The sequence below is a fragment of the Rattus norvegicus genome, chromosome 17, assembly GCF_021556685.1.
Source record: "Rattus norvegicus strain SHRSP/BbbUtx chromosome 17, alternate assembly SHRSP_T2T, whole genome shotgun sequence".
Taxonomy (NCBI): Eukaryota; Metazoa; Chordata; class Mammalia; order Rodentia; family Muridae; genus Rattus; species Rattus norvegicus.
This window is the reverse complement of record NC_141550.1, coordinates 37,938,887-37,947,694: the sequence shown is the minus strand read 5'-3', so window position 1 is coordinate 37,947,694 and position 8,808 is coordinate 37,938,887. Positions and strand designations below refer to the sequence as shown.

General features: G+C 39.2%; 1 pseudogene; it reads right to left on the bottom strand.

Moving 5' to 3' along the window:
- Positions 1-7,154: 7,154 nt before the first annotated feature.
- On the bottom strand, positions 7,155-8,066 carry LOC134482776 (serine/threonine-protein phosphatase 2A catalytic subunit; annotated as a pseudogene).
- Positions 8,067-8,808: the final 742 nt, after the last annotated feature.

Genomic DNA, 8,808 nt, shown 5'->3' with positions numbered 1-8,808 from the left:
TTTTGCCTTTGTGTGTCCTGAGTTCACCAGGAGGTTGCTTGCATTAGACAAGTTGGTCTTACCTGTGGTCCCGAGGCTCAAGTTTGCTCGTGGGGTGCTGCCTATGAGCTCTCTGCGGTGGCAGCAACCAGGAAGATCAGTGCCGCAATTTCCCGGAGCCTCCATGCGCCAAGGTTCCAGCTGGCGTTTGGTGTTTTCCTCTGGCGTCAGAGATGTGTGCAGAGTGCAGTCTCTTCTGGTTTTCCAGGCATGTCTGCCTCTCTGTAGGTTTAGCTCTCCCTCCCACGGGATTTGGATGCAGAGTACCGAATTCCTTCTATGAATCCACAATTACTCTTATACCTAAACCACACAAAGACCCAAGAATGAAAGAGAACTTAAGACCCATTTCCCTTATGAATATCGATGCAAAAATACTCAATAAATTCTGACAAACCGAATCCAAGAGCACATCAAAACAATCATCCAACATGATCAAGTAGGCTTCATCCCAGGCATGCAGGGATGGTTTAATATACGGAAAACCATCAACGTGATCCATATATAAACAAACTGAAAGAACAAAACCACATGATCATTTCATTAGATACTGAGAAAGCATTTGACAAAATTCAACACCCCTTCATGAGAAAAGTCCTGGAAAGAATAGGAATTCAAGGCCCATACCTAAACATAGTAAAAGCCATATACAGCAAATCAGTTGCTAACATTAAACTAAATGAAGAGAAACTTGAAGCAATCCCACTAAAATCAGGGACTAGACAAGGCTGCCCACTCTCTCCCTACTTATTCAATATAGTTCTTGAAGTTCTAGCCAGAGCAATCAGACAACAAAAGGAGGTCAAGGGGATACAGATCGGAAAAGAAGAAGTCAAAATATCACTATTTGCAGATGATATGATAGTATATTTAAGTGATCCCAAAAGTTCCACCAGAAAAGTAGTAAAGCTAATAAACAACTTAAGCAAAGTGGCTGGGTATAAAATTAACTCAAATAAATCAGTAGCCTTCCTCTACACAAAAGAGAAACAAGCCGAGAAAGAAATTAAGGAAATGACACCCTTCATAATAGACCCAAATAATATAAAGTACCTCGGTGTGACTTTAACCAAGCAAGTAAAAGATTTGTACAATAAGAACTTCAAGACTCTGAAGAAAGAAATTGAAGAAGTCCTCAGAATATGGAAAGATCTCCCATGCTCATGGATTGGCAGGATTAATATAGTAAAAATGGCCATTTTACCAAAAGCTATCTAAAGATTCAATGGAATCCCCATCAAAATACCAATCCAATTCTTCAAAGAGTTAGACAGAACAATTTGCAAATTCATCTGGAATAACAAAAAACCCAGCATAGCTAAAACTATTCTGAACAATAAAAGGACTTCAGGGGGAATCACTGTCCCCGAAATCAAGTAATATTACAGAGCAATAGTGATAAAAACTGCATGGTGTTGGTACAGAGACAGACAGATAGACCAATGGAACAGAATTGAAGACCCAGAAATGAACCCACACACCTATGGGCACTTGAGTTTTGACAAAGGAGCCAAAACCATCCAATGGAAAAAAGATAGCATTTTCAGCAAATGGTGCTGGTTCAACTGGAGGTCAACATATAGAAGAATGCAAATTGATCCATGCTTATCACCCTGTACAAGCTTAAGTCCAAGTGGATCGAGGACCTCTACATCAAATCAGATACACTCAAACTAATAGAAGAAAAACTAGGGAAGCATCTGGAACACATGGGCACTGGAAAAAATTTCCTGAACAAAACACCAATGGCTTATGCTCTAAGATCAAGAATTGACAAATGGGATCTCATAAAACTGCAAAGCTTCTGTAAGGCAAAGGACACTGTGGTTAGGACAAAACGGCAACCAACAGATTGGGAAAAGATCTTTACCAATCCTACAACATATAGAGGCCTTATATCCAAAATATACAAAGAACTCAAGAAGTTAGACCGCAGGGAGACAAATAACCCTATTAAAAAATGGGGTTCATAGCTAAACAAAGAATTCACAGCTGAGGAATGCCGAATGGCTGAGAAACACCTAAAGAAATGTTCAACATCTTTAGTCATAAGGGAAATGCAAATCAAAACAACCCTGAGATTTCACCTCACTCCAGTGAGAATGGGTAAGATCAAAAACTCAGGTGACAGCAGATGCTGGTGAGGATGCGGAGAAAGAGGAACACTCCTCCATTGTTGGTGGGATTGCAGACTGGTACAACCATTCTGGAAATCAGTCTGGAGGTTCCTCAGAAAATTGGACATTGAACTGCCTGAGGATCCAGCTATACCTCTCTTGGGCATATACCCAAAAGATGCCCCAACATGTAAAAAAGACACGTGCTCCACTATGTTCATCGCAGCCTTATTTATAATAGCCAGAAGCTGTAAAGAACCCAGATGTCCTTCAACAGAGGAATGGATACAGACAATGTGGTACACATAGGAATCTACACATAGGAATTTTTTTCTTTGGAGCTGGGGACCCAACCCAGGGCCTTGTACTTGCTAGGCAAGCAGTCTACCACTGAGCTAAATCCCCAACCCCTATACAATGGAATATTACTCAGCTATCAAAAACAATGACTTTATGAAATTCGTAGGCCAATGGTCAGAACTGGAAAATATCATCCTGAGTGAGGTAACACAATCACAGAAAAACACACATGGCATGCACTCATTGATAAGAGGCTATTAGCCCAAATGCTTGCATTACCCTCGATGCCTAGAACACATGAAACTCAAGACGGATGATCAAAATGTGAATGCTTCACTCCTTCTTTAAAAGGGGAACAAGAATACCCTTGCTAGGGCATAAAGAGGCAAAGATTAAAACAGAGACAGAAGGAACCCCCATTCAGAGCCTGCCCCACATGTGGTCCATGCATATACAGTCATCCAATTATACAAGATGGATGAAGCAAGGATGTGCAGGCCGACAGGAGCCAGATGTAGATCGCTCCTGAGAGACACAGCCAGAATACAGCAAATACAGAGGCGAATGCCAGCAGCAAACCACTGAACTGAGAATAGGACCCCCGCTGAAGGAATCAGAGAAAGAACTGGAAGAGCTTGAAGGGGCTCGAGACCCCATATGTACAACAATGCCAAGCAACCAGAGCTTCCAGGGACTAAGCCACTACCTAAAGACTATACATGGACTGACCCTGGACTCTGACCTCATAGTTAGCAATGAATATCCTAGTAAGAGCACCAGTGTAAGGGGAAGCCCTGGGTCCTGCTAAGACTGAACCCCCAGTGAACTAGATTGTTGGGGGGGAGGGTGGCAAGGGGGGAGGGTGGGGAGGAGAACACCCATAAAGAGGGGAAGGGGGAGGGGGATGTTTGCCCGGAAACCGGGAAAGGGAATAACACTCGAAATGTATATAAGAAATACTCAAATTAAAAAAAAATAATTATAGCAGCCTTCTCAACAGAGACTATGAAACCCAAAAGAGCATGGTGAGAGGTCAGGCAGACTCTAAGAGAACACATGTGCCAAACCTAGCTACTATACTCAGCAAAATTCTAAGTCAACATAGATGGAGAAACCAAAAAATTACAAAACAAAACCAAATTCAAACAATATCTAGTTACCAATCCATTCGTACAGAGAATTCTAGAAGAAAAAATCCAACAAAAGGAAAATACCTATACCACCTAAAAGACAAGATATTAAGCATCTTACAACAAAGCCAAAAAGAGGCAAACACAAGCATATAAACCATGTAGAAAAGCAAATATAACAGGAAACAACAGTTATCTATCTTTAATATCTCTCAATATTAATGGATTCAACTTACCTATAAAAAGACATAAGCTAACAGATTGGATATGCAAATAAGATCCAGCATTTTGCCGCACACAAGTAACACTCCTAGATAACAAAGACCCACATGATCTCAGAGTAAAATTATTAAGAAGGGTCTTCCGAGCTAATGGCCCCAAGAAACAAGCTGGAGTTGCCATCCTAATATCCAAAAAATAGATTTTCACCCAAATGTTATCAAACATTTTGAAGAAGGATAATTTATAATCATCAAAGGGAAAAATCTGCCAAAACAAAGTCTCAATTCTGAACATCTGTGCATGAAATGCAAGAGCACACACATTGATTAAAAAAAAACAAAAATTTATTAAACTCAAAACACACATTGAACCCCACACTATATTAGTGAGATACTTCAACACCCAACTCTCACCAGTGGACAGATCATTGAAACAGAAAATAAACAGAGACACAGTGAAACTAATACAGGTTATGGACCAAATGGATTTAGCAGATATCAATTCACCCTAAAACAAAAGAATACCCCTCATTTTCAGCCCCTTATGTTACATTCTCCAAAATTAACCATATAATTGGTCTCAAAACAACCCTCAACTGATACAAGAAGATTGAAATAATCCCATCCACCCTATCAGATGACCATGGCCTAAGACTGGTCTTCAATAACAGCAAAAGTAACAGAAAGCCCATATACACATGGAAACTGAACAACTCTCTACTCAATGATAATATGATCAGGGACAACATAAAAGAAGCACTTAAAGACTTCCTGGAATTTAATGTAAATTTTAACACATCATATCCAAACTTATGGGATTCCATGAAACTAGTGCTGAAAGGAAAATTCATAGCACTAAGTGACCTTGTAAAGAAACTGGAGATATCTTACTCTAACAACTTAACAGCACACCTGAGATCTCTAGAACAAAAAGAAGCAAACTCACCCAAGAGGAGTAGAAGGCAGGAAACAGTCAAACTTAGCGCTGAAATTAATGGAACACAAAGAAAACAATACAAATGATTGGCAAAACCAAAAGCTGATTATTTGAGAGAAGCAACCCCTAGATAAACCCCTAGTCAAACTAACTAAATGGCCCAGAACCAGTATTCAAATTAACAAAATCAGAAATGAAAAGGGAGGCATAATAACAGAATTGGAGGAAATTCAAAACTTATCAGATCCTACTACAAAAGCCTATACTCAGCAAAACTGGAAAATCCAGATGAAATGAATGGGTTTTTTGACAGATACTACATACCAAAGATAAATCAAGAGCAGATAAACTTTCCAAACATGCTCATATCCTATAAATAGAAGAATTCATTAAAATACTCCCAACTAAAGAAAACCCAAGGCCAGATCAATTTAGTTCAGAATTGTGTCAGACCTTCAAAGAAGATCTGAAACTAGTATTCTTCAAAATATTCCATAAAATAGAAGCGGAAGGAACACTACCTAATTAATTCTATGAAGCCACAATACTCTGATACCTAAACCTATAAGGACTCTACCAAAAAAGATAACTTTAGACCAATATCACTTATGAATATCAATGCAAAAATAATGAATAAAATTCTTGCAAAGAAAATCCAAGAATATATGAATGTCATCATTCACCACAATCAAGTAGGCTTTATCCTAGGGATGCAATGTTGGTTCAATATATGAAAATCCATTAACGTAATCTCCTATATAAACAAATTAAAAGAAAAATCACATGATCATCTTCATAGATGCAGAAAAAGCTTTGGACAAAATATAACACCCCTTCATGTTTAAAGTTTTGGAGAGACCAGGAATTCAAGTGACATACATTAGAAAGCAATTTAGTGCAAACCAACAGCCAATATCAAATTAAATGGACAGCTACTTGGAGCAATCCCACTAAAATCTGGACAAGACAAGGACGCCGACTCTCCCCATATCTCTTCAATATAGTACTCAACATGCTAGCGAGAATAATAAGACAACAAAAAGAGATCAAGCATCCTGATGTTTGCCCAGGTAGCTTAAAATAGCAAATATTCAGTCCCCACAGAAGAACTGTCTTCGGTTGTAAGCCAACTCTAAGAACAGAAAGGAAAACTCATTATTCTCTGAGTGCTGGCACTCAGGCACCACTCTTGGATCTTGAACAATATACAATCCCAAATCAACTTTGTTTCTACTTGGCTTCACTGATTTTCCAGTTAAGGAACACAAACTTAGGTTCTAATAGCTTATCTGAGACAAGTTTAACTAACTCTAAGATCACATGACTTGACAAGAAATTTAGAAATGTTTGTTAAGAACTTACCATTCTGTCAATCATTTTAAAAAGTGCATGAAGTATACACAGCAGTATTTTTGTAACCAGAAACTACAGTAATTAGACACATCATTTTGTTTAAGTTCTACCTGAAAACTTGCCATTTTAAGTAAAATCCTAAAAACATAACTCTCAAGTTCTATGGTTTAACAATCAAATCACACTGAAGCAGCAAAGATTTCCTTTCACATGCGCAGGCCAACAAGAAGACAAACTGCAGTCTGTCAGGCAAACAAGTCCCCAAGTTCTTCTCAAGAACACCAAGGAGTTGCCAGAGAGGTTACACAGTGCCCTTGATCTTTATTTTTCTTCATGTGGAATTCTACAAATTCTGAAATTGATCAATAGATTTATCTTGTTTAATTACCAGCACCAGTCATGCCCACTGATACAATTCAAACCTGATTTTTCTTAGTTCTCAAGTTTATTATGAAAACACTGTGGTGACTTGTGCAGTACATCATCTTACAGGAGGGAGACAGTTCTGTTCAAACCAACTCGCCAGGTTTTCTACAGTAATAAAGAACAACGAGGGGCTGATATTTGAGAAGGGGAGAAACTGAGTGCAGACAAATCACACAATTAAATTAATAGTATACCTGAAAGGAACACAACAAGAGGGGAGGACTTCATACTTATTTAAAAATGTTCATTAACCTTAATGCTTGTTTGCTCTCCTCATCTTCAGTCATGCTGAGTAAGCTATAGCTAAGTGGAAGTGAACTGGACTCACAGGTGTTAATGTGCACATCCTATATCTGCAGTCTTTCATGAAAACAAAATAGCTCTATGTCAGAAACTGGATTCGTAACCAACAATGTCACATCAACATGCAATGAATTGGTTCATTCTAAAGTGGTCATGGCTGTTGATGACAAGAGGCTTTGTATTTTCATAGGGTACATCTTCTGGTACCCGTGAAAACAAGATTGTTGAATGTTAACTATTTATGACACTTTGTTACTTTTGCTCTGACCATTTCCATTAGGTCAATATATGGTTGTTCATGGCAATACTGTACAAGGTTAAACTTTCATTACAGGAAGTAGTTTGGGGTATGACTAGTGACATGTTGCTCACCACTAGGAGGTGCTGGGTCAAACTGCAAGAAAGAATTCTTAGGAGTGTCAAGTTTCATGATTGCAGCTTGGTTACCACAACAATAGCAATAGTTTGAGCACTGAAACTTGTTTCTACATTCTGGTCATGGCACCAGTTATAACCCTCCATCACCGGCTGTTGAGGTCTGGACACAAACGTGAGGCAATTGGCATGAATAAATGTCTCAGAAATATTTTGGCCAAAAGCATAACCTGAAGAGATATCCCCCAGACATCATGGTCATCTGAATCTGACCACAGCAAGTTACACATTGGACCCTCATGAGAAACTTCGTGTAGGTGTTCAAGTACTTGGATGTGATCCAGTGTGTCTATGGATGGTGGGAGACCACCACGTAGACAGAAGATCTGTCCATCCTCCAAGGCAGTGAGAGGAAGATAGTCAAAAAAGGTCTGTGAAGTATTTCCAAACATTTGCATTCCTGTATTTCCTTAAACACTCATCGTAGAAATCATAAACTTGTGTGATCTGTCTGTTCTCACAATTGCCTCGGAGTATGGGGATACTTTCTTGGTAAGGAACCTTAATAGTTACAAGCAGTGTAACTGTTTCAACTGAGTAATATCCTCTGTCCACATAATCACCCATAAGCAAGTGAGTTGTATCTGGTGGTTTACCACCATTCTAAAGAGTTCCATGAGGTCATGAAATTGCCAATAAACACACAGTGACTGGACTTTGAACCTCTTGCTTGTAAGATTCTTTTGGTCACTATTTCTTTAGCCTTCTCACAGAGGCTCTTGACCTGGGACTCAGAGAGCTGCTTGCACTAGTTCAGCTGTTCGATCCTCTGGTCTAGCTCCTTGGTGAGCATCTTCTCATCCATGATGCCGTCCACCCGAACCGCTGCAGCTCTGAGCTGCTCCAATGCCCTGGCCAGCACTTGGGCCATAGGCACAGACTGCAGCTGCTCCCCTGGGTGCTTCCTGCGGCCCCAGGTGTCTGCTTGCCCTGGCACTGGCATGCTGGCTTGCACCCCAGTGCTCATGCCTCCTCATCTGCTCGTCCCAGCATGGGACTTGGCTTTCTGTAATGGCCAGCTGATAAACAACTTCAGCAAAGTGGCCAGATGTAAAATTAAATAAATCACTAGCCTTTTTTTTTTTTTTTTTACAAATGATAAACTGGTTGAGAAAGAAATTAGGGAAACAATCCCTTTTACAACTATATCAGCACATAATCATAAACACACACACACACACACACACACACACACGAGGGGGCATCAGACTTTGTTAAAAACAAATGACCATGCTTCGTTTTTCTCTATCTAGTACAAATTTCCATATACATAATATCCTCATACCACCATAGAACACCAGAAAAAATCTATCAGATTACCTGATCACAGAGAAAATTGTCCTTAAAATTTTCTCATTAGAATTTTAGAAGTAATTATACATAGAATTTGTATCCTTCAAACTATAATGTGAATTTTTATGATTTCTAACAAACCAGAGGAAAAAAAAGTCATGATAAAAGAAAATGGACATGAATTCTTAATTTGTAGATGAGCTGGGCATGAGAGAAATGTGTAATTTTTTTCTTACACCCATGCCTGGGGAAAT